Source organism: Brachycentrus maculatus, unplaced genomic scaffold (assembly GCF_059751285.1).
Source record: "Brachycentrus maculatus isolate JH-2025_06_01 unplaced genomic scaffold, ASM5975128v1 h1tg000150l, whole genome shotgun sequence".
Classification (NCBI taxonomy): domain Eukaryota; kingdom Metazoa; phylum Arthropoda; class Insecta; order Trichoptera; family Brachycentridae; genus Brachycentrus; species Brachycentrus maculatus.
The window spans coordinates 280,209-307,500 of NW_028280903.1; the positions used below are offsets into that span (position 1 = coordinate 280,209).

At 31.0% G+C, this 27,292-nt stretch overlaps 2 protein-coding genes and 1 long non-coding RNA gene across 3 annotated transcripts in view; 2 read left to right on the plus strand and 1 right to left on the minus strand.

Annotated features, from left to right (window-relative positions):
- The window catches only part of LOC148308752 (protein FRA10AC1 homolog), a 104,839-nt gene that overhangs the window by 57,305 nt on the left and 20,242 nt on the right, over nt 1-27,292 (minus strand). The gene's annotated exons all lie outside the window — the stretch shown is intronic.
- Nucleotides 1-27,292, plus strand: part of stac (C2 and C2B_Munc13-like domain-containing protein staccato) — a 110,018-nt gene that overhangs the window by 29,050 nt on the left and 53,676 nt on the right. The window lies entirely within an intron of this gene.
- Nucleotides 1,534-2,821, plus strand: LOC148308757 (uncharacterized). Its single transcript, XR_015837641.1, has 3 exons — nt 1,534-1,662; nt 1,782-1,923; nt 2,325-2,821. It is a non-coding gene; the product is annotated as an uncharacterized LOC148308757 (long non-coding RNA).

Consider the following 27,292-nt stretch of genomic DNA (forward strand, 5'->3'; position numbering starts at 1 on the left):
ACTGCGAAATCTTGGCAAACATGTTAAAACTTCAATACGCTCAAAACTGCATTTACCGAATTTTCGGATACCAGCCAATAAATAACGACGAAAAGAATGTATTTATACAAATTTTCGTACTCATTTTGGTTTTTCTGTTTGTAGGACTAGAAATAGTTCACATGGATGTTACATTAAACAAGTCAATGGTTAAACATTCAATTACGTTCTGTACAATATGGTCGGCTTATTTATTATTGGTACTTATTTGCTCGACTTTCATTTTGGTTTCCGAATTTTTTTCAATTTATCGCAAGCACAAAAAATCGTTGTACAATAACTTACTAGTTATCAATGCTCGATTAGTGGAAACTGATTTTGAGCCGAATCCTTACTATTTATGGAAGATATTTTTTATATTCCTTTCATTTACTTTTGTCCAATATATATTCGAGTTCCTTATATGGGGAAACATTAAATATTGTACCGTATCTTCGTTACGGTGTTATATATTGGGAATTAAAATAATCGAAATAATCACCGAAATAAAATTATGTCATTTATACACTTCCATGTTAAATGACGTACTTGTGTCGTGTCACGCCGTGAAATTTGACTCAAATGTTGATTTTCGATCGTTTCAACTGATTTCGACAAATCTCAATATGGAAACTTCACAAATGGGCACTATTGAGGATCACATCAAACTGTATAAAATCATTATTGAAAATGTGAACATTATCAGTAAACGATTTTCAATCGTGGTACGTATGTATTTCCATACTTATTTTTCACACGGCTCGGCTAAATGTACAATATTTTCTAAGCTCTTTTTGGATGGAATTTGCATTCATTATTTATTGTTTGGGTTTTTGTTTCTTCTAACTAAAAAAATATGTATTTAATCTGTGTTGGGAACAGGAGGGATAATCTAGTGTGGGCTAATCAGGAACTTCTCAGCATTTGCTCATTGTTGGGACGAAATGTCCTCTAGGCTTATGGACTGCGTTACAGGCGCAAGTCCAGACTCTCCATCTTCTGGACCGCTCTTGGCGTAGTTTCATGAAGGCCTTTAAATCCAGGAAGATGTCTTCTGATGGGGCACTCCTCCACAATGTGCCAGATAGTCTGGTTCTTCACCCCATAGTCGCATCCAGGAGATGGTGTCAACATACATAGGTGAAGTAGGAAGTTGGACCATCCTTGCGAGATGTAAATCCTGTTTAAATTAGTCCAGAGTCCCTTGGAAAATTGAACCCTGGGACCACCTGATATAGCAGAGTTCAATTCGTTATCTTTTCACTGTAATATCAGCACCCAATAAAATACAAAAATAATAATGTCGTACATCTCTAGTTCTCGAAACTAGTCGTGTTTACATTATTAAATTTTAAAAGTATTATACAAGTTTTATTTAAAATATTTTAATCTTATGTCTTAACACGAAGTTAACATCAAATTAATATATAAATTTTAATATTAAGACAGGGGTTATAAACATAAAAAGAAGTTATAAATTATCGCAAGTAATTATTATTTATTAAATATTTATATTAATGCGCATATTAAACATAAAGTAACACATTTCAATTTTTTCAGTTAGTGTTAATAATATCTACTGTATGTATGGGAACTTTATTAATCACGAATACGTTAGTAACAACAAAAGAACAACTTAATTTTGTAAGTCAATAATGCTTTTTCAGCCTTTTTACATTACGTAATTCAATATTCAAACAAATAAAGATTTTTTTACGGATTTAAAATCGTGTACGTTTATGATAAATAATATTTTCTTTCAGACACAATCATTATCATGCGCTACGTGGTTTGTAGAAAATATATGGATGATATCAGTCATTACTTTGGCAGCCGATAACCTTAAATCAGAAATGGAAAGAACTAAGCAAATACTCATGAAACTCGTAATTTGCACACTTAAAGGTATTTTAATTATTAACCGTTCCCGTATTGATCATCCAAATACTAAACGTGATCTGAAGCGGGGTACCAAAAGATCCCAGTTCGTATTTGTATGGAAATAGTAGTACGCAGCTCCCAGCAAGTGCTCGCAGCAAGTGGAAATGATGCCCTGATTTAGTGGCTGAATTAAACGTGTAGTGTTGGGTGGAAGAAAAACTATTTTCACAAGACATTTTTTTATGCGAATTCGCATAAAAAAGACTTGAACTACCTAAAAAAATAAGGGTTGGGTTCCATTATATTTGAAAATCCCATAACTTCAAAATCGAATAAAAAAGATCAGCATATAAACAGACTTAAGTGTATGTATGCAATATATGTGTATATGCATCAAATATAAAATCTCATAACTTTTTTTGCAGATTCAGAACATCAGAAAAAATTTCAAAAATTCTTAAAACTTCTATGGAGAAAAAATAATTCTTTGGCTATTTTTGGAGTTGTCGAATTGGACTTAGCACTGGAATATTCGTTATTTTCTTTTATTACCTCCTATACAATAGTCTTCAATCAACTTGATTAAATGACTTGCAATAATACATGTTGTATTTTTCTTGCACATAAATAAATACAAAATGGAATACGACTTTATTATTTTCCTGTTCTTAATCACTAACCGTTAAAGTGCCGACAGTCGATATATCGACTCTTATATACATATGTATATTACCAAAAGCGCGGAAAAGACGCCATTGTATTTTGGCGATCGAGCTGGAAGCATGTGTCGCAGCGTGCGCTTTTCTATGTTCCGATGAATCAATAACATTTACAATTTAGCTATTTAAAAAAAAAAACAAAACAAAAGATATTGTTTGTAAAAATCTATTGTTTTTGCCCTCACATTTTGATGTCCACAAAATTTAAAGGAACCATTTTTAAAAAAAAATCGAAATGTCACCATACATATAAAAAAAATCTCAGCACTTAAACTGTTAATTGAAGAAAACCTTTACAGTCAAGCTTTAAACACACATAAAATACACAGCAAAAATACAATAGTCAAAACAAAAACGATCTATGTTTAGAGTTATTTATTTAAAATATATATGTACGTAATTATACGATATGTTAATATTTACCAAGCAAAATTTTAATTGAGAATTGGATATTTTTCAAACATTACCGGATTGCCTCACTCAAAAATTTAATAGAACATTACCCATGAGTCATTATATATTTATACGTGTAAAAAAACAAACAAAAATCGATCAAGCAAACAAAATGTTTATTTAATTTCAAATACTCATTAAGGATATGCTGTTCATTTATTAATTGATAAAATCATGATAAATGCATGATGTCTCATTATCGAATATAAAAGGGGAATGCTGTTTAAAATGTAGAAAGTAATGTATTTTCATATGAAGAATTAACAAATTTATCATATTATATCCATCATACGCAAATGTAACGATTGCGATGGATAGACTGATGACACAAATAATGATCTTTTAAGTCCCAAGGACACAACTCTATGATTTATTAGTTTCACATATATTACGTAATAATGCATCAAAACGCGTGTCGCACTAGATTTAAAGAAATTGTGTTATTTACTAAGTAAAACTGAAATCAATGAGAAATAATTTTAAATTATTGTTTTATCTTTTTAAATCTCATTTCCATAATTCAAAATAATGTTCAGTTTACTAATTGTCTTATTGAGTTATAAAAATAAAAAAATGCAATTTATTTCATAATTAATAAATATAATTATCAATTTACAAGTTACAATTTTTAGCAGTAAAGCAGTAAATACTCGCGAAAAGCAATTTTTTGTAAAGGAACACACTATTTTGGATGTTATTATTAGAATTTCGTTAGTAGAATTGCGGAATCCTTTTGAGACTTTGATTATTAATTGATTCGGCATAAACAATGTGGAATGACATGTTGATTATTTTTCAAATTAAGCATATGTATAAAGGTGGAGACTGACTGGAGCATTTCGTCGTAACGCAACACGTTACGATGCGAGCATTCAGGCAGTCAGTACAGCGAGCCGAGCGCTCCATCCATAGTTTCGGATGCTCGCTGATGCTCGCCGCGGGGGTTGTTACGACGTTATGTTACGACGAAATGCTCAGGTCAGTCTCTACCTTAATGCCACATATGGTAATTAGTGGTTTTATACAGTGCTTAATTTTTAAAATAGAGACGTTAATTTTACTTTGAAATTCAGATGTTATTTATTTTATTATATGTTCTTTTTATTTCTGCTCTTTAATAGAACTATGGGACTGATAACATTTAAACAAATAATAAATTTTAAAAAATCCAACAAACATTTATGCATGATATTAAAACGTAGATAGAATATTCCACTTAGGTATCCTCTTGCCCACCGTTCCTTATACTGAACATTCGTAAAACTGTTATATTCCTGTACACGCATTTTATTGTAATTACGAGTACTAAATTGAACAAGCTTCTTGCACAAATATATATTGACTCCGGTAAAAATTAACAAAATGTCATATTTTCAGAGCGTCCATTACTGGATTTACCGGTTGTCTGGGTTTCAACCGATAAAATATAGTAAAAATTACAAATTGGAAAAGCATTTTATAAGATTTTATGGCGTAGTTTTATTATTGTTTGTTTCGGTTACAGAAATAGATCATATAATCAAAACTTATTCAAAACCAAGACAGGAAATCCCGATGGTTTTCGAAGTTGCGTCGTTTGCATATTTTCTTTTGACAATGCTGAGTACAGTGTACGTTTTAATAGATGAATTATTATGTATCCACCATGAAGATAAAATCAAGTTGTACAATAATCTCGCGTTTATCAACTCCAACTTAGTCGCACATACTTTTAAACCGAGCCCACTGTACTTAAGAAAGACATTTTTCTTCTTCTTATGTTTTATCCTATTTGAATTTTTGTGGTGCTTTCTTCTTTGGCATCAATATTTATATATGTCGTCAGTTTTCTTGAGATCATTCATAGGTCTTCTTAAAATAATTGATATTGTGACGGAAATAAAATTTTGCACATTGTACATAACGATGATCAACGATTCAATTGCGCGCAATTATACACGGAAAATAAATTCGAGTGTGGATTTTCGTAACTTTAATTTGATATCAAATGATTCAATGATAGAACGCAAAGATATTGAAATGATGGAGGACCGGATCAAAATTTATGAAATAATTTACGAAAATGTTTTTTTGATCAACAAACGATCGACATTTGGGGTAAATATCTAATAACTTTAATTAATTATAATTTCAGATAAACATTTTCATTTTCATTTACATTAAAAATAATATAAATGGCAAAATTGAATTGCTTGCACAAGACCACTTTTTATAGGTGAAGTTTCAAAAGTGGTCTTATATATAACTCTATTTTATCCATTGTATGAAAAATTACTTAAACTATTATAATCTGTAAAGAACGAATTAAATTTCATCTAATAACTCTTTATTTTACAGTTGGTGATTATATTTACATCGATATCGTTAGGATTTTTGATGATTACAAATGCTTTAGTAAGAAAGAAAAACAATCCGATAGATGTGAGTTTTATTGTGTATATAGTATTTTACCAAACCCTAAATGTAAAAATAAAATACTTTTCACGACCACTTTTTTTTAAGTTTATCAATATAAACAGGACTAGTTTTGAGAAAATCTATATTTCTTAAAACTGGTGGTATTTAGATTAATAAACTCAATAACGCGGGTATTTATGTATGTATTTATATTTATATTTCAATTATCATGTTGTTCCACAAAAATTATGGAAAATATAAAAATAAACCTATTTATATTTTACTATTATGGATTTTAGGATTTCGTTTAAGAAATGAAAATCAATAATATTTATGCCCTAACCAGAAAATCATTTACAATAATATGGGACAGTCTAAAATATTGTTGATTTTCAGGCTGAAACATTGTCCTACAGTATGTGGTTTATGGAAAATTCTTGGTTAATATCAGTGATTGCTATGGCAGCCGATAGTTTGCAATCCGAAGCGGGACGAACAAAGGAATTGCTCGGAAAACTCATCATTGACCAATATGAAGGTAAAATACGCTAAAACAGTGTTTAAAATTTCTCTTTTACAATGGCTGTATTTAAAGAAATTTAATAAAGGATAACTATTAGCTTCTACCCTTATATGTCACAATAGCTTTCACAAAAAAATCTTGAAATCATTAGTAGGAACAATGAAAAAAATCCTTTCGTATTTAAGTAAAATATCTAATTCAAGCGAATGCCATTTTAATTAAAGAAATCTTATAAGGAGTCTTATGTATTGCTGTATGATTTAGAAAAATCTCGATATGATTTTATACATACTTATATGCTAAAATGTCAAACTTGTATGATGAGATTTTAATAATAAATCTTCTCAAGAGCACATAAGAACATTTATTATATTTCACATTGGCAAAAACAAAGTTTACAACATTTTGAGTTTGTCCAAATACTTGTTGACAAAATCTGGACTATCTCCAATTACAGGAGTTATTTTCATATTATTTTTGAGATCTCATCAAAGATGAAGAAGAATGTGGAAGTCTGGGCATTTACGGGGCTGACGACCGTCATAGGCTGTGACAGTCGTCAGCCTTGTAAATGCCCAGACTTCCATATTCTTCTTCATCTTTGATGAGATGTCAAAAAATAATATCAAAACAAAGTTGTTTGAAGGATGACAACGTCACGGGGCTATTTTAATAAAAGTATTTGAGACATCCACATTCAAAATTTAATTTAATTTAATCTTGTAATATTATTATTTAATCATTTTATGAGGATAAATTTTAATGCTGTCATTGATGTCGTAATATTTGGGTATTTTATTTAAAAATTAAGATGTGTTTTATACCTTTAAATTACATTTTTTCAGATTCCGAGATTCAAAAAAGTACCGAAAAGTTTTTAAAACATTTATTGCGGAAAAAAATATCGCTGACATTTGGCGGAATCGTCGAAATGGATTTGAGCTTTTTATATTCCCTCATTTCTTTGATTACATCCTATATTATTGTATTTAATCAACTTGCAGTGTGGAATGATCAATGATGAATATGAATTTAGGAAATGAAATGAAATTATTTTTAGAGTAAAATAAATAAAAGATGTTTTGCACTTTTTCTCTAATAAAAATATGTTTTTAGGTGATTTAATTTCTCTTTGTTTTAAATGTATTTTTCTATGACTATTTACATATGTTGTGTACAAGAAGTTTCATAAATAAATAATCATAATAAATATTACTGTACAATATTCTTATTACGATATTCTTCTTTTCGTTTATTTTTGGACTTTTGCGAATATACCACAATAACACAATTCTCTCTTCCTCTCCTACCCTCATTCGCACTCAATGGCGCATAAGCAGTGTTATCTTGAGAGTTAAATACATAAATGAAAGTTGATCAGCCCTACACTTCAGGTACTGGTCCAGGGTTTTTTTTGGAAGGTTTTTTTTGGAAGGACTCAAAGCCTCTATTTTATAGGCTTGTCTGCAGGTAGGGTAGCAAGGATATGGATTGTAGCTGTGAAAAATATATCACAAACCCCCAGACAAATTGAAAATTAATAATTCGTTGGTTTATTTTGCAATTGGCGGGAATCGAACCCTCGACGTCAGTTTCGCATTCGAACGTCTACCCAACTATGCCACGGTGCCCGTAGAGTGCAAAGCTATATAAATAATTTTTTTGTCCGCCTCCGTAGTGTAATGGCCGGCACGCTAGGCTACCGTACTGGAGGTCCCGGGTTCGATTCCCAGGGAGGGTCAAATAAATATAAGTGATTTTTTCACTTTAATATTTATTCAATATTACCCTGGACTGGTATCTGAAGCGGAGGGCTGATCACCTTTCCTTCATGTTAATGATCAAGATAACACTGCGTTTATATGATGCAGTGCCCTTTGCTCCATCGGGGTGCGGATAAGGGTTTGAATGAATGTATATATATATATATATATATATATATATATATATATATATATATATATATATATATATATATATATATATATATATATATATATATATATTATATATATATATATATATATATATATATATATATATATATATATATATATATATATATATATATATATATATATATATATATATATATATATATATATATATATATATATATATATATATATATATATATATACATATATATATATATATATTTATATATATATTTATATATATATATTTATATATATATATATATACATACATACATACATAAATAACCTATCATACCCATTTATAAAAAAATGTGTTAAAAGTATGTTTTTGTTTAAACATTCAAATAATTATAATGATATGATTGATATCAAAATGATAAATAGAGGACATTGAAATAGGGGAATGTTGGGTAAAATACTACAATATAATCCTATAAATTCAACAAGCTGTATGTTATATTGTTTAATATATAAACGTGAACAGAATGCGATTGCAGCACTGTAACACGTGTTATAATTATGAAACTTAACAACTTAATACAGAATAAGATAGACGAGTGTGAGAGATTGAGAGAGAAACCATCTTAAAAGAAATACAGCAATAAAAAATATTCTCTTCATTCATATTTTATGCTGTCATTCCTTCAATTGGGTATACTGACATTAAGTTTGTGAAAACTTAATTATAATATGAGATACGAGTATATCGTAGTCGTACAGGAGAAAGTGACCAACTAACAAAACGTAAAATGTTCAGGAGGGCCATTTAAGTTCCTTTTGCTCGGCAAGAAAATAAACATTATTGCAGTTAGTCATTTTTATCGAGTCAATTTATTATTCTTCCAAGTTTTAAATCCTTCGGGATTTTTTTTCAAGGCAATATTAAGCTAGTAAGATATGAAATAGTCAATGATCACGTTTTTGTAAAAAAATGCACTTGATCACTTTCTCTTGTATGACTACGATATGTCCTTGATTCAATACTTTGAGATAACGCGAAAACAATCTCGATAATCACAAAAAAAACAATGATAATTACTAACACAACACGTGATACCCCAGTAAGTGTAAATCTGTTAAATATGCGCAATATTTTGAGTGTGTCTAAATCTTTGTTTATTTTCATTAAGATTTCTGAAAAATTGAAAGCTTACTCAACTCACAGATGGTGCCGAGAACTCACATGTAAAAGAACGTGTCAATCAAAGGTGTCAATACAAGTTCCGAATTATAAATACTGTGGTTGCCAATCATGGATAGAATGGTAAACGTTATACGTGTTTAAATTAATCGCTCAAACATTTAATCAATATTTTTAAATATATGTATTTATGCATAACAACTTTTATTACCTACCCCCAGCTCTACCCATATTAAATATTTTTTATTTACGTCACAAAAAAAAACTTTAATGTTTTAAGCAATGTATGTAATTATAAGGGATAATAAAATAAACAATTCCAACTACACCAATATAGTATTTACTCTAACATTAAAAAACAATGGAGAAAATGTGATACATTCAGTGCGTTCATTATTGGATGTATCTAGAGAAGCATACACCCTTACATTAAAGAACTAAAAAGAGAGTAATACATTCAATGCGTTCATCATTGGTAGTATCAAGAGTAGTATACACTTTTACAAATATTCGAGAACTTGTCATAAGAGAAATTTCATACATTCAGAGCGTTCATTATTGGTGTTTCGAGAGAAGTACACACTCTCATATTAAAGAACTACGGAGAAAATGTCATACATTCAGTGCGTCCATTATTGGATGTATCGACTGAGTGGTTTCGTACCGATTAAATACAGTAAAAAATACAAAATAGAAAATTACTTATCAAGAATTTTCGCCACTATTTTAGTGTTGTTTATTTTAATTTCAGAAATAATTCACTTAGTCAGAAGGAATTCGAGACCAAAAGATCAATTTTCTATGACGTACTACGTCATATCTAATTCATATATATTATTCACAGCACTCACTGCTCTGACCATTTTGGCATCTGATTTATTTCTTATATACCACAATGAAAAAATAACGCTGTATAATAATTTCTCGTTTATAAATTCTAAGTTGGTCGCTCGAAATTTCGAGCCAAGTCCGCTTTATATGACAAAAACATTTTTTTTTTCTTTCCTTTCTTTTGTCGTACAACTGTGTTTGTGTTTTTATTCGTGGCATACGTACCTGTACATGACATCCGCAGTACTAAAATCTTACATACGCTTCATTAAAATAATTGACATAGTGACCGAAATTAAATTATGCACACTCTACGTAACAATGCTGAACGAATCGATTGTGCGGAGTGTAACACGTAAAATAAGATCGAGCGTTGATTTTCGTAGGATCAAAATAATTTCGGAAAATCTCAATATGGATCTTGTGGATGTTGAAGACATGGAGGATCACATGAATATTTACAAAATAATTTTCAAAAATATAGCATCGATTAATAAACGGTATTCATTCGTGGTAAATATTTTTTTAATTCATTGCACATTCTTGTATTGTTATGTCTTCTTCTTCTTTTTCTTCTTTAGCCTTCTGTCCTCCACTGCTGGATATAGGCCGTTTTCGTATCCTTTCATTTTTCGGTCGGTTGCAGACAGTTTTTAACCCCCACTGCGGCTTTGTTGTCGGACCATCTTTTTTGAGGTTCCAGCGCTCATAAAACATTACTAGTTCCAGAAGAGGGCTACTTGGAATAAAAAAGGAAATCGAGTGATAAACAATAACATTAATAACTTAAATATTTAAAAAAAAACTTTTGTATACGATCACTTTTAGAGTTGATTAATGTAAACATGACAATTTTCGAGAACTACAGATGTTCTCATCATCAGGTGAAAATACAAACTCACTGGCTGTCTGTATTTTCACTTGTTTATGAGAACGTTTCTAGTTTTCGAAACCAGTCGTGTTAACATAAATAAACTCAAAGCGGTCTAATGCATGTCTCTTTTTCAATTTTAATCATCATATTATTACAAAAAATAATGCCAAATCAATAGTTATTAACTTAATCAGAAAAATATCTCTCTTTTTTTCAGTTGATAATTATATTATCATCAATATCAATAGGGTTTTTGATGATTACCAATGCTTTAGTAAGAAATAGCCATTATCTGCTAAATGATGTAAGTTGAAATATTGTTTAACCTGTAGAATATTTCTGTTAACAATTTTATGTGATTCAAACAACGATTTGAAGTTTAAAATTTAATAAAAATTAGTACAACAGAAAAATGTGGGGAAAGCTTTTACCTGAGTTGAGGGTTGATTAAAATATGCTTGAAATAAATATTCTAATGTAAATGCAATGATAACGTGGAATGCAATTGGAGACACCAACGCAATTTTACTGTTCAACAGTTAATCATTCAATTAAGAATATATTCTGAAACGAAGTAAATAGGATAAGTAACTATAAAACATACAGTAATACAGTAAATTTATGGTTAAAACAAATGTAAATTAATAGTAATATAATAGTTAATTTATGCATTTTTAATTAATGCTTTAATTTTGTGACTGCCGAATCAATTAATGAAGTTAATTTATGGTTAAAACAAAGTACAATAAAGTAAATCTTCATTAAGCTTCCTTCGTATTTTTTTAGGATAAAACATTATCATTCTGCTTGTGGTTTCTGGAACATTTTTGGGTGATATCAGCCATTTCCTTGGCAGCAGATAACCTCAAATCGGAAATGGAAAGGACTAAGCAATTACTGGGTAAACTCATCATCAACGATTCCGAAGGTGAAGTTTGTCTACGATACAAAGTTTGCCTAAAATAAAAACCGGCTGTACACAACAGAGTCCCGGTACCAATTCTAAAGTATGGAAGCTAAGCCTGGAGTTTGCTAAAAAAGATAGACAGAATGTAGTTGAAATGAGATCTCTCATACGAATGACAAAAAGATGTATGATAAATGTTAGAATGATGAAATAAGGAAATAATGCTCGGCTAACGTAACTATCAAAAATACGGTTCACATACGATGTTCCGTAAGGGCGATCAATGCATGCATATATGTAGTGCTATCAAAATATATATTAGCTTAATATTATTGATTTTTTCCTTCCATTCTTTCAGATTCAAAGCTTCAAAAAACGAACGAAAAGTTTTTGAAATTTCTACTGCGGAAGAAAATATTGCTAACATTTGGTGGGATCGTCGAAATGGATTTAACATTGTTATATACGTTCATTTCTTTCGTTACTTCATATACAATTATATTCAATCAACTTGTTTAATTAATACTCCTATATAAATATAAAAGGAATTTATGTTTTTTTTTATATTTTACTAACCAAATAAAGTTACCCTTTAATTATTTATTGTACGACAAGTGAATGTTGTCATTCTACAATCATGTTGTCTTTAATTTGATCAAACAACAAATTAGAATATTGACATGGAATTTGTATTAATTTATTTATATTCAAAACACCTTCAGGAGTGAATTCATTTTTTTAAAATTATTTATTCTATCATACACTAGATTATTGACCCTACGGATGACATATCAATATGTGTATAGTATAGGTGTCTCAACTTAAAACAGAATGATAAACATTACAGAAGTCTAAAATGTGATCAAACAAAACTTAACACATACCTATTTGGTCAAAAAAACTTTGATTATTATGTTATATGGTTGTGCAACCTTCTTTTATAATCCATAAACTCGTTAAAAAGCAACCTTGTATAAAAGATCTATTCACAAATGAATAATATAGGTAGGTAGATCTAAAAAAGAATGCATCATTTGATTGAATGTCTTAAATAAATCATGTAAAATGTTCCCTCGGCACGAGAAGACTCAGCGAGGGTTATTATAGTTTGTAATTATGTGAATGATGAAATATAAAATAATAAACTTTGGCCACTCAAATCACAAAAGCCATTTGGAAGCCCTGGAATCCTCAGACTTCTATCTTCATTAGTATAAAAACGATAGATGCTTCGTCTCAAGTTGGGACACCTACGAGTATGATTTCCTATATTTGTAGATACATAGTAAGTAAAAATTCGTCAGGCGGACTAAGCAAATAAAAAGTGTAAATTATCAAAAGTATTTATTAAAAATAGTTACTGGTTACATGACACGTAAGTTTGGTTTATTAGGAATGAATGTAAGAGACATTTAACAATAAATCACTATTCCGTTAACAAAACCTGGCGGGTGCGGGACGCAGGGAGGTATCGTCGCGTGGACGAATGTTTGGTTATCTAGGGTTAAATACGAATAAAATAAGATGAAAACATTATTCAAACTGTCAAATTCGCGTGTTAGGTTCGTTTCGTTTCGTTTCCTTTGTCAAATTTTCAGAAGGATTTCTGACAAATACAAAAGCTTACTCAACCCAACCGCAGATGGTACCGTGAACTTACACGTAAAATAACGTTTCAATTAAAGGATACATTCAAGTTCCGAAACTTGAGTATTATAATGGTCAATCATGGGTAGAATGGTAAAAGTAACGCGTTATAAAGTAATCACATAAACTGGCTTATGACAGACCGTAAGCCCTGTAAAAATCAAGACTATTCTTCTTAATCTATGTTGAGATGTCCATATTTTAAAATATTTGTATTTATGCATATTTACTTTTATTGCCCATACCCCCCCAGCTCTACCCAAATTAAATATTAATATTCATATCACAAAAAAACCTTTTACGTTTTAAGCAATATAATTATAAGGAATATTAAATAAACAATTCAAACTACCCCAATAAAGTAATGTTTACTCTAATATTAAAGAACTTAGGTGAAAATGTCATACATTCAGTGCGTTCATCCATAGAAGCATACACCCTTATATTAAAGAACTAAAAAGAGTAATACATGCAATGCGTTCATCATTGCTTGTATCGAGAGTAGTATACACAACTTTATTCGAGAACTTATCATAAGAGAAATTTCATACTTTCAGTGCGTGTTTTATTGGATGTAGCGAGAGAAGCGTTTATTTTAATATTAAAGATTTAAGAAGAAAATGTCATACATTTAGTGCGTTGATTATTGGATATTTCTAGAGCAGTATACACTCTTATATTAAAGAACTATGGAGAAAATGTCATACATTCAGTGCGTCCATTATTGGATGTATCGACTGAGTGGTTTCGAACCGATTAAATACAGTAAAAAACACAAAAAAGGAAAATACTTATCAAGATTTTTCGCAACTATTTTAGTGTTGTTTATTTTAATTGCCGAAATAATTAATTTGGTTAAAAGGCATTCGAGAGTTAAAAAACAAAATTCTATGACGTACTACGTAATATCGAATATATATATTTCATTCACAGTGCTCACTGCTCTGACCATTTTGGGATCTGAATTATTTCGTATAAACCTTAATGAAAAAATAACGTTTTACAATAATTTATTGCTTATAAATGCTAAGTTAGTGGCTCGTAATTTTGAGCCAAGCCCGCTATATATGACAAAAACGTTTTTATTATCTTTCCTTTCTTTTGTTGTACTACTATGCTGGTGTTTTTATTCGTGGCATCTGTACCTGTACATGACATCCGCAGTACTAAAATCTTACATACGCTTCATTAAAATAATTGACATTGTGACCGAAATTAAATTATGCACACTCTACGTAACAATGCTGAACGAATCGATTGTACGGAATGTAACACGTAAAATAAGATCGAGCGTCGATTTTCGTAGAATCAAAATAATTCCGGAAAATCTCAATATGGATCTTGTGGATGTTGAAGACATGGAGGATCACATGAATATTTACAAAATAATTTTCGAAAATATAGCATCGATTAATAAGCGGTATTCATTCGTGGTAAATATTTTTTTTAATTCATTGCACTTTGTTGTATTCTTATGTCTTCTTCTACTTATTCTTTAGCCTTCTGTCCACCGCTGATGGATATATGCCGTTTTCGTATCCTTTCATTTTTCGGTCGGTTGCAGACAGTTTTAACCCCCACAGCGGCTATGTCGTCGGACCATATTTTTTGAGGTTCCAGCCTTCATAAAATATCACTAGTTCCAGAAAAGGGGTACTTAGACCAAAAAAATAAACAACAACGTTAATAACATCAATATTAACAACAACAAAAAAACTCTTGTATAAGATCGCTTTTTGAGTTGATTAATGTAAACATCATAAGTTTCGAGAACAACAGTTGTGGTGTACATGATTTATTTAGGAGAACTAATAATCAGGTGAAAGTACAAACTCAATGACTGACTGTATTTCCACCTGTTTATTCAGTTTATTTACTATTTATGTTTATTCATTATGTTGAGAACATGTGTAGTTAACGAAACTAGTCGTGTTTTCATTAATAAACTCAAAGTAGTCTTACACACATATTTTTTTCAATTTTAAACATCATATAATTCCAAAAATAACGCCAAATCACTATTTATTAACTTAAACAGCATAATATCTCTCTTCTTTTCAGTTGTTAATTATATTATCATCAATATCGACAGGGTTTTTGATGATAACCAATGCTTTAGTAAGAGGTAACCACAATCTGCTAAATGATGTAAGTTTAAATATTATTTAACCTGTAACATATTTCTGTAAATAATTTTATATGATTCAAACAAAGTAATAGATGAAAACAAAAAATAGAATAACAGAATAAATACCTGAATGACATAGTAGATTAGAATATATTTGAAAAAAATATTATAATTTAAATGCAATAACAACGTGGAATGACATTAGACACATCAATGGTATATTATGTGCAATCGTTAATCTTTGTCTGATAAAAGGGCATGTAAATTTTTTTATTATTTTTTTTTCGGACCTCACATACTAATATATGAGTTTCTGCTTGGTAAAAAGCTTCTTTACATCTCACCAATAGATGTCTCTAGTGAAGTTATAGTGATCCAAGAACAAGGTTTCTAAATTGGTTCATATTTACAGAACTTCCAAGAATTTGAGTAGTGTGGTTGTTAATAATGGGTAGAATTGGTGAATATTACACGTGTGTAAAGTGATCACTTAAACCAGCATATGACGGTCGTCAGCCCCGTAAATGCCCAGACTTCCATATTCTTCTTCATCTTTGATGAGATGTCAAAAATTAATATTATTATTATTATGTATTATTTTAAATATGAATACTACAAATATTACAAAACAGTATGGTAAACGGAAAAAAAATGTTTAAAAATATATAAAGCAAGAAAAGGGTTAAAAGTACAATAAGGTAAATCTTCATTTTGCTTCCTTCGTATTTTTTCAGAATAAAACATTATCGTACTGTTTGTGGTTTGTGGAACATGTTTGGATGATATCAGCCATTTCCTTGGCAGCTGATAACCTCAAATCGGAAATGGAAAGAACTAAGCAATTACTGGGTAAACTCATCATCAACGATTCCGAAGGTGAAGTTCGTCTACGATATAAAGTTTGTCTAAAATAAAAACTGACTGTACACAACAGAGTCCCGGTACCAATTCTAAAGTATGGAAGTGAAGCTTGGAGTTTGCAAAAGAAGATAGACTGAATGTATTTGAAATGCGATCTGTCATACGAATGGCAAAACGATGTATGTAAAATGTTCGAATGATGAAATAAGGAAATAATGCTAGGCTAAGATTAGCATTATCGATAAAATTTTAAAAAATAAACCGTGTTGCATGGTTTAGGCATGTGAATTGAATGAGTGAAGAAAGAATAGTAAAACCTATTCATAACCCAAATATGGTTATGGAAGTACAGGAAGACCTAGGAAAAATTTAAAATTAAGTATTTTAAATAAGTACTTGAAAGTGGTCGGAATAATTGGCGACGGTAGAAGAGGCGAAGATTGTTTGCAAAGACTGATTGGTATGGAGTTCTATTATTTCGGCTCACCCCTGCGGAGAGCAGCTTTATGGTTAGTTGGTTGATTTTGTTAAATCAGTGTTTTTAAGACATCGTGTACATTTTTTCCAAAAACTGTTTACGCAGTTGATTTGTGATTTTGTGAATCCATTTTATATTTAGCCTTTACTTTTTAAATATTATAGCTAAACCTTCCCTTCTATTGTCAATGTTTCCTCTGAAGAATAACAAAAAACAGTTCTATACCTTCCACATCATTCAAAGTACTAAGAATACAAGTCTCCAAAATAGGTTTCACATACTATTTTTGATAATGATGATGAATGCATTGAAGTACGTGGCAAGTTATTTTTTTAAATATATAGTATACAGTGCTATTTAAAAAAAAGTTTAATATGATATGAGGGCGATCAATGCATGCATATATGTAGTGCTAACAAAATATATATTAGCTTAATATTATTGATTTTTTCCTTCCATTCTTTCAGATTCAAAGCTTCGAAAAACGAACGAAAAGTTTTTGAAATTTCTGCTGCGGAAAAAAATATTACTAACATTTGGTGGGATCGTCGAAATGGATTTAACATTATTATATTCGTTCGTATCTATCGTTACTTCATATACAATTATATTCAATCAACTCGTTCAATAAATAATTCTCGTTTATATGTAGAATGGGAATTTTGTGTTATTACATTAACTTAACCAAATAAAGTTACCCTTTAATTATTTATTGTACGACAAGTGAATGTTGTCATTCTACAATCATGTTGTCTATAATTTGATCAAACAATATATTAGAATATTGACATGGAATGTGTATTAATTCATTTATTTTCAAAACACCTTCTTGAGTGAATTTATTATTTTTTTAATTATTTATGTTATCACACACTGGATTATTCACCCTACGGATGACATATCAATATGTGTATAGTAAAGGTGTCTCAACTTGAATCAGAATAATAAACATTACAGAAGTCTAAAATGTGATCAAACAAAACCTAACACATACCTCTTAGGTCAAAAGAACTTTGATTGTTATGTAATACACTTATGCAACTTTCTTTCAATATCCATAAACTCGTTTGAAAAGGAACTTAGTATTATAGATCTATTCACAAATATATAATGGAGGTAGGTGGATCTGAAAAAGACTGCATGTCATAAATAAGTCATGTGAAATGTTCCCTTGGCACGAGAAGACTCAGCGAGGGTTACTTTAATTTGTTATTATGTGTATGATGAAATGTAAATAAATAAACTTTAGCCACTCAAATCATAAAAGCCATTTGTAAGCCCTGGAATTCTCAGACTTCCATCTTCATTAGTATAAAAACGATAGATGCTTCGTTTCAAGTTGGGATACCTATGATATACATACATAGATTCTGCAGATACTTGGAACTGTTGTTAATAACATACAAAAATTCTATAATGCTATAATTCTATAATTTTTATAATGCCAAACAAAGCAATAGTATTCCAAATAAACAAACTCTTTAAATACAAATAAGATATAATAAGAAGAAAACATTATTCAAATGGTCAAATTCGCGTGTTATGTACAAAATATGGTAAAAAAACAAAACAAAAAAAGTAAACCAGTTTAAACAACTTTTTTTTACAGCGAATGAGCTCGATAAATATGTATATGTATATTGATCTAAATTTATTAAATGAACAAAATTTAAATAAAAGGTTTTGAAAATATTTCATCCCCCTGTATTTCATCAAAAACCCACTAAAGTGAAAAAACACCCCTGAAAAATATTGTAGTAAAAACGTACGTTTGTTTTTTTACTGAATAGGCGTTCAATTAATATTTCTTTTAATTAAATAAATAAGAGTAGCTTTAATATTCATTTAAAATTAAAAGGCTTCATTATTTAATGAATTAATTGAGGAATGGTGGGTAATATAGAACACCTTAGATTTTAAAATACATATTTAATAAATAATAACCATATCCGCTCCCTAGGTGGAGCATATGGAGTCCACAAACTGTCTCCAGGCTTTTCTGTCAGCTGCCAGCTCCCTTGCAGCCTCCCAAGTCAGATCCGCGTCGCGAAGTTCTGACGAGAACTGCCGACGAATTGTCAGCAATGGTCGTCCTGGGCGGCGCGAACCTGATGCCTTGTAAAAGAGGCAAGCTTGATTAAGGCTCTCAGGAGGCATGCGGAGTACGTGGCCAAGCCAACTGAATCGCCTTTTTTTGACGACAGTTGTGACCAAAATTTGCTGCGTCCTACGCCTTATCTCTTCATTCCTCACAAAGTCAAACCACCGCACGCCTAAGATTCTCCGCAAACACCTGTTCTCAAAGCTTAGTACACGGCTGCTTTGGGCCCTTGTAAGGTGCCATGTTTCACAGCCGTATAAGAGAACAGGAGCAATGCAGGCATTGTATAGGCGGCATTTGGTTTTCACCGAGTATAAATCCGATCTCCAGACAGCCTTCATACTGTTGAATGCGGACCCAGCGAGTCCTAATCGCACTCCCAGTTCCTTTTGAAGGCTGCCATTTTCAGTCGCGTACACTCCCAAGTACTTGAAACTCTCGACCCTTTCGATGCGCTGGTTACTCAACGTCAAGGGTTGTTGGGCATCTAGGCATGAGCTGTTGCACAACACATGGGTTTTTGCAACATTTATTGTAAGCCCCATGTGCGTAGAGTACCTATTTACCCTGTCGACGATCAATTGAAGACCCTCGACGGAGTCATCAATTAAAACAGCATCATCTGCGTACTCTAGGTCGCAGAGTTTCCGGGGGGGGGAGATGGATATACCTCGGTCAGATGGTAATGACTTTCGAAGAATGAAATCCATGAGGATGATGAAGAGAAACGGTGCAAGGACGCAGCCTTGTCTGACTCCGGTAGAGACCCCAAACCAATCCGTGACAACATCGTCAACTCTCATTCGGCATTCACTATTGAGGTGAAGGGACTTAATTAGCTCCACTAATTTCGCAGGCACCCCATAAGCTTCCAGTACTTTCCAGAGTGTGGGCCTGTGCGGACTATCAAACGCTTTCTCATAGTCTACAAAACACATCGCCAGAGAACTGTTAAATTCCTGGCTCTGCTGTAGAATGTGACGAATATTATGGATTTGATCCGCACAGGACCTGCCAGGCAGAAACCCTGCCTGGTTTTCTCTGAGCACCTGCATAATGGGGGCTCGGATTCTCTGCAAGATTACGTGGGCAAGCACCTTCCCAGGTACGCTGAGTAGCGTAATGCCGCGGTAGTTGTCACAGTTGAGTGGATCACCCTTCTTATGTAACACGGTAATCTCCCCATTTACCCAGTCTCTAGGGCATCGCTCTTCTTCCCACACACTGGACATTAATTGGTGTAAAGGGCCAATAATGCCAGTAACGCTGCATTTCAAGAATTCCGGGTGGATACCATCAACACCAGGGGCAGTCCCATTTTTCAATTTCGACACGGCAGCTATAATTTCTGCCTGTGTCGGTGGACCATCAGGTATGGCGACCGCCCGCGGAATGCTTGACGCAGCCTCCGTGGGAATATCGAGGATGATTGGAGGAGGAGGGCGATTCAAGACCCTGTGGAAATGATCACGCCATATTTCCTTTATACGATCCGCGTCAGATTCGGTAACTCCATTTGTGTTTTTCACAGCTCCAGGGGTTACCGAATTCTTTCCGCAGATCTTCATATTTAAAAAAAATGTATTTCAAAAAATCACAGCGTAACCTTTAAAGCAATATTTTCCATTAATCTGTACAATTCTATTTACCTGTATTTAGTGAAAATTTAAATACAATATTACCTGACAATTTTTTTTATTATCTGACTCTCATCCATACTACAATGACGCATCGGTTCGATGCGGTGATAACTTGCTCATCTTCCAGTGAGAAATACATTTCAATGTTAAAAAAATTAAAATATACACAAAGAATTTTAAAAACACAAAATATCAGCATCATTCATGATTATCATTTTTTAAATACTATAATAAGAATATCAATTTTATTATGTTGGCGACATATCGCATCTTAACGTATATGCATGCTTTTGGAAGTTAGTACCAATTTTGTAAAAACTAGTGTTACAAATTCTCCCTGCCGTCATTTCTAAATCCATCATCAAAGTACACAAACGTGGTAAAACTAAGGGCGTTTGTCCACTATACGGGATTTCACTGTCCGGCAGTCCGGTTTTGAAAAATGAAAATGACTACGACAGTTAGCGTGATCGAATTTACGCGCAGCGTGTTCACGCACCGATCAAGAACTCCGATACGAAGAAAGATGGACAAAAGCACAAGTCAATCCAAGCCAAACATCGTTTTAAAACGCTAACTGACGTGCCGGACGGTAAAATTCCGTGTAATTCCGGGTAGTGGACAAGCGCCCTAACGATGCGTAACATGGGTCCAAGTTCCATGAAAGTGTTTCTTAGGGATGAAACAAACAACGATGTCACATTTAACGACGTCACAATTTGTTTGTATTTCGCTCATTAAAAAACGTGAAGTTTAATCTTTTACGGCTGTCTTATTTCTTTACAGGTTAAATATTTTGATTATTTATTTAAACCTTGTGAAAATAGCCTATTGCCAACAAATAACCTCAGTATAATCATAATTTACATGCAAAATAATAATAAAAAATCGGTTTTCTAAGAAATGACTTTAATATAATTATTATTAATGTACTTGAAAAAAGAAGCAGAGGAAAACTGAGAAAAACTTGGCATAATATGGTATGTCAAATACCCGAAAGCGAAAGAGTTGAAATAATCGGCGGGTATGTATGAAAAGATGCATGAATGTGGAAGAGGCGAAGAATGTTTAGTTAGTATTATTTTTAGTTGCGGACATCATTTATCCAAATTTCCCCTTTTAAAACGTTGATGTATATCAAATATTTTCATTAACCTGATTATAATTAGTAAAAAATATTAGTGCCGAAATATAAATTTATATTATTGAAGAACGAACCGCTTGCGCTAGGCGACCACAAAATACATAAAAATGTTCAAAATTGAAAGTGTTCAATACTGGATTTTTATCATAAGCGGAATTCAACCCTTTAAAAACGGAATGTCCAAAACGGAAAAACATATATCAAGATTTTTCTCACTCTTTTTAACTTTGATCATGTCGGGCTTAGAAATAAATCATCTGATCCATCTTTATAACAGTCAATTGTCGATTACTCTTAAAGTTTTCATGTTGACTTATTTTTCGGTAGCAATGTTGAGTGTAACATCCATATTGTTAACAGAGTTTTTACGTATAAATCAAAAGCATAAAATAAAACTTTACGATAATTTTTTAGTCATTAACGCTAAACTGGTCAGGCAAAATTTTGAACCTAGTTCACTTTATTTAAAAAACATATTTTTTATTTATCTTCTCACGACTCTTGTTGAACAAATAGTATTTACTTATTTATGGAAGCGTTTTTTTTATTTGACATTAATATTCTTAAGATTTCATATTATTATTTTGAAAATAATTGATACAACGACCGAAATTAAATTATGCACCTTGTACATCACACTGCTGAATGAATCAATAATCTCAACATATACTAATAAACTTGGTTCTAATATAGATTTCCCAATAAGTATTTCAAGAAATCTTCAAATTGATGCAAAGAAAAACGTTGAGTTGCAGGATCAAATTAAAGTTTACGAATTATTTTATGATAACTTGGAACTCATAAATAAACGATGTACATTTACTGTAAGTATTTTTTTTCTTCCTTTTATATGTACTGCTTTTGTGTGTTTTATTTAAATTATATTTTATAAAAACGGTTTAATTATATTTCCAACATTTTGAGTGTGTCCAAATACTTGTTCACCAATCTGGATTATCTCCAATTATAGGAGTATTTTTCATTAAATTTTTTGACATATCATCATGGCATGGCGTTTCTCATGTGTGTGATGTTTCAAAATTGGTTCATATATATAGAACATCCAAGTATTTGAGTAGTGTGGTTGTCAATAATGGGAAGAATTGGTGAATGTTACTTGTGTGTAAAGTGATCACTTAAAAATCACTTGATCATCAGCCTATGATGGTCGTCAACCCCGTAAATGCCAAGACTTCCATATTCTTCTTCATCTTTGATGAGATGTCAAAAAAATTATATGTTTAATTATACGTAATTGAAAAAAAAAACAAATATATTTCCCTTGCGGTGTATTTATCGTATTTTATTATTTCCATCTTCAACAGATTGCATATACTACCATAGTAGTTGGATTGTAGCAATCTATTTATTTAATGGAAAAATATAATTAATTATAAAATATTTAAGCAACAAATCAATTTAAGGTGTTAATAATAAGAGCCAATGTTCATATATTTCGTCCAATTAATGCGTTAATAATAATAACAAGTCAGCCAATGCTCATATATTTCGTCCAAGATATTATTTTTCTTCTTCTTTACGTGTCGTGTTGGATCCACTTGACGTTGACTATCACGTGCAAGAAAATGTCCCTATTTTAGGCTGTCCAAAACAGCTCCTCGACGCTTCGTACTCCTGCCCACTCGTGTATTATGGGGTCATGTCCGCCTGCTTCCGATGCCTCTTCGATCCTTAATCTTACCATTAACGATCAGTCACTGTAGCTTGTACTTTTCTCCTTTGAGCACATGTCTCAAATAAGACACATTCCGGGTTTTAATATATGGTATTCATTCCCTATTCTCTTTTTTTTTTAACAATTTAATTTCACTTTTTTATCAATTTTCATTACCATTTTCAATATCGAAAATCCGGGAGACGCCTTGTGACATTTTGCTGATATTCTTCTATCTACGCAATTTCAAAATATTTATTATATTTTTCAGTTGGTGTTAATATTAACGGGAATATCTCTGGGATTCTTAATGATTACGAACGCTATAATAAAAAGGGAAAATATGACATATGTAAGTTAGAATATTCTCACACATCAACAATTTTGCTTGGTTTTGTTAGATTTAAGATTTGTACTGACAACTGCATTTTAAAGTGTAAAATAATGACTAAATAGTTTTTCGACATAAATTTTATTTGACCAGCGACCAAATATTATTATTTTTCTTAAAAGGAAATATTTGAGTTTTTATTTCTGACACAAATATTTCAATTTTATACTATTTCTGAGAGCCTTAGCGGCTCATTAGTAGAAATTTTATTTTGCCAAATTCCTTTATATATATATATATATTTATATATATATATATATATATATATATATATATATATATATATATATATATATATATATATATATATATATATATATATATATATATATATATATATATATATATATATATATATATATATATATATATATATATATATTTATAAATATATATATATATATATATTTATTATATATATATATATATATATATATATATATATATATATATATATATATATTTACGTATATATGGTATATTATTAAAATTGTGCCCAGACACACCCATTGAATGTACACCCTTAAGTAATCGATGGTGTGGTGTAAAATAAAATGTCAGTATTTTTATTTTAGGGAAAAACGATTTCATTCTGTGTATGGCTCGTCGAAAATGCTTGCTTACTATCAGTCATTGCGTTGGCAGCTGAAAACCTTAAATCAGAAGTTGTACGAACAAAGGAAATATTCGGTAAACTCATCATTCACGCGTATGAAGGTAGAGTACTGATAATGAACTTATATACCTACTCAAACGAATTCAGAGATCTTCCTCAGTAAGTAAGTCGATGTAATAAGATATTACAACCCGTATCCTATTAAAATACACTTCGAACGGGAAAGGTATATATCTACCCGTTCTGTCGATTGATGTTTAAGGTCGGGAAGGGTATTTTTACCTTCTGCGCCGGCCTCATTTTAAATTCAGGAAAGAAGGAAGTGTTCAATGTTTTATATGAACATTATTTACCAATCTCATTATTAAGATCTTAATTATGTATAAAATCATTAAATCCCATCGTCAACGGTTCGCAGGCGTAAAAGATACTTGTCTGAAATGTGTAATTTTTTTTTTTTGTGTTTGGAAAATTCTTAATAACAACAAAAAATAAGATATCAACATAAGACGCATATATCGTTTTTATACGAAATATGGAAGTCTGAGCAATTGAAGAAACCTTTGAACACAAAATTCTCAGCTGAGGGCATATCCATCGCCTTTAACATATTGATTTAAAATCCATAGAGTAAGTCCAGTGTCTAAATAAATATAAATACAAAAATTGTTTTCGACCAAAAAAATCACCCCCATTCTCAAAAATCATAATTATTCTAGTACGTTAGAGTCGTTCTGTACCTTGTGTGTTTAAGGACCTTGGATCAAAATAAAAAGGAAGGCAAAATTAAAAGGGAGGCTAATCCCTCTTAAAAACAGGCCGTAAGGCCTACAATAAGAAGAAGGAGAAGAAGAAGAGGATCAAAATAAAGGGTCCCTGCTAAATAAAAGTTTTTTTTATCAACCAAAGATGGCTCTAGTCAACTCATACATAAGGCTGTCATGATATTGATGATAAATATAGGATTTCCAGAAAAATTGAGTGTGGTAGAATCGTGAATGCTACAAGTGCATAAAGTGATTACTTCCATTTTCATCAAAAATGTTCTTAATCGGTGAACAAATTTTTGTGTTGAAAAAGAAGATCAAGCTGAATATTGTTTTCGGCCCATTCACTGAACCTGCGACGCGCATAATGGTCATTCAAGATATTCATGGTGTAATGGCAACTGTCAAATTGATAGTCTGTAGAAACAATGTTGCCCGTTTAAAAATCAAACCTCTAAAAGAACCATTCCTTATAGCTTGGTCGTATGAAAATCGCTATTTTTTTTTGCAGATTTTAAAGTTGACGATAATAATGGAAAGTTAATCAAACTTCTACTAAGGAAAAAAATGTCTATAATGATTGGTGGAATTTTAGAGATGGATTTCTCTTTATTATATTCTTTATTTTCTGTGATTACATCATATGCAATAGTGTTTAATCAACTTGACAATTGATCAATTTGTAATTCATAATAAACCACATGCATGCACCAGCCTTTTGTATAAGAAAAAATAATTATTTAGGCATTAAACTGTTCAATGCATAATTTTCGATGTTTAAAACATTTCTTAGTACATTAAAATAAATCCTGGATTACTCGAATATATGTATGTATATTTATCTTCATATATAAATAAAAATATAAATGTCCGTTTGTTCAAAATCTCTGACAGATGTACCAGTGCACGTCAGGTAAAAGCATGTTTTTTTTTTGAAAACCCGAATGGAGGCACCATCTTTTGAACGATAAAAGCAACACACTCAATACTTTACTTTGCTTATGTTGGACAGCATGCTTCTTGACAGCTTTTCTTTTTCATTTTCTTTTTTTCTGTGTTTTCATTTGCTATGTAGTTTCCTCCAATCATTGCTTCACAAGCATTATGAAATGAAACATATTAAAAATCCATGTTTTTTTCTCATTTAATTACATTGAGCCACAGCCTTTTGTAGCTGTAGCCGGGTTGAAATAATGAGGAGATCCTAGAATGTGAAAGAGATAAAGAATGTTCGCAATGACAGAGAAGTGTGGCGTTCTATTGTCTCTGTCCACCCCTGTGGGGAAACGGTGTGCTAGTTAGTTGGTCAGTAATTTTATAAAAATTAAAAATTATGATAAACGTTTAATAGAATTGCAAAGAGATTTGGCTCTCAAGAAAAATATTAGTCGTTGTAATGTGCATATTTGGCTGTCTAACTCATAAGTTTGTTGACTCATTCAACAGTTAGTATAAACAAAAAAAATATTCAATAGGATATTTTACGAAAACAAAACCTAATTATTATTAACGCCCTGAAATTTTACATAATGACCCGTTAACAAAATGTATTAAATATTTACTAATGACCGATATTCGATTATTTTATTTATTTGAACATAAAACACTTTGATAGTCCTATATATGTATACGCACATCTTCATATCGTATTGTATCGTAAGCACTGTCGAATCTACGTTTTCAGGAAAGCTATTTTAATAAAATGTTAACTATGGGTTCATAATAATTATTTAAAAAAAAAACACAAGTATAAGACCACTTTTAAAGAAACGTGTCTCCCATCAAAAACGTTCTTATACAGTTGTTTATTTTTATATTAAACCACCATTTTAGTGTACAAAGTAAATGACAAATCGATTAATATTATATTTTCCAAGGTTTTTTGTGTCTGCTAGTCGATATAAAATATTTAAAAAAGTATGTTGAATGTTTTTCGCAGATACTTTGTGGCACATTTTATAAACTTTATAAAATAAAAAAAACTTTTTTTTATTTTAATTTTATTTAGAGTACCTATTTCAATGTTTTAGAATTTAGTACATAAACCCTGATGATGACAAGGTTCTTGTCGAAACCGGTTGGATAAAGTGTACCATTAAAAAGTGGTTAAAACAAAGTTGTTTCATTTTATAAAGATTGAAAAAAGTGTTTAACTTTTTT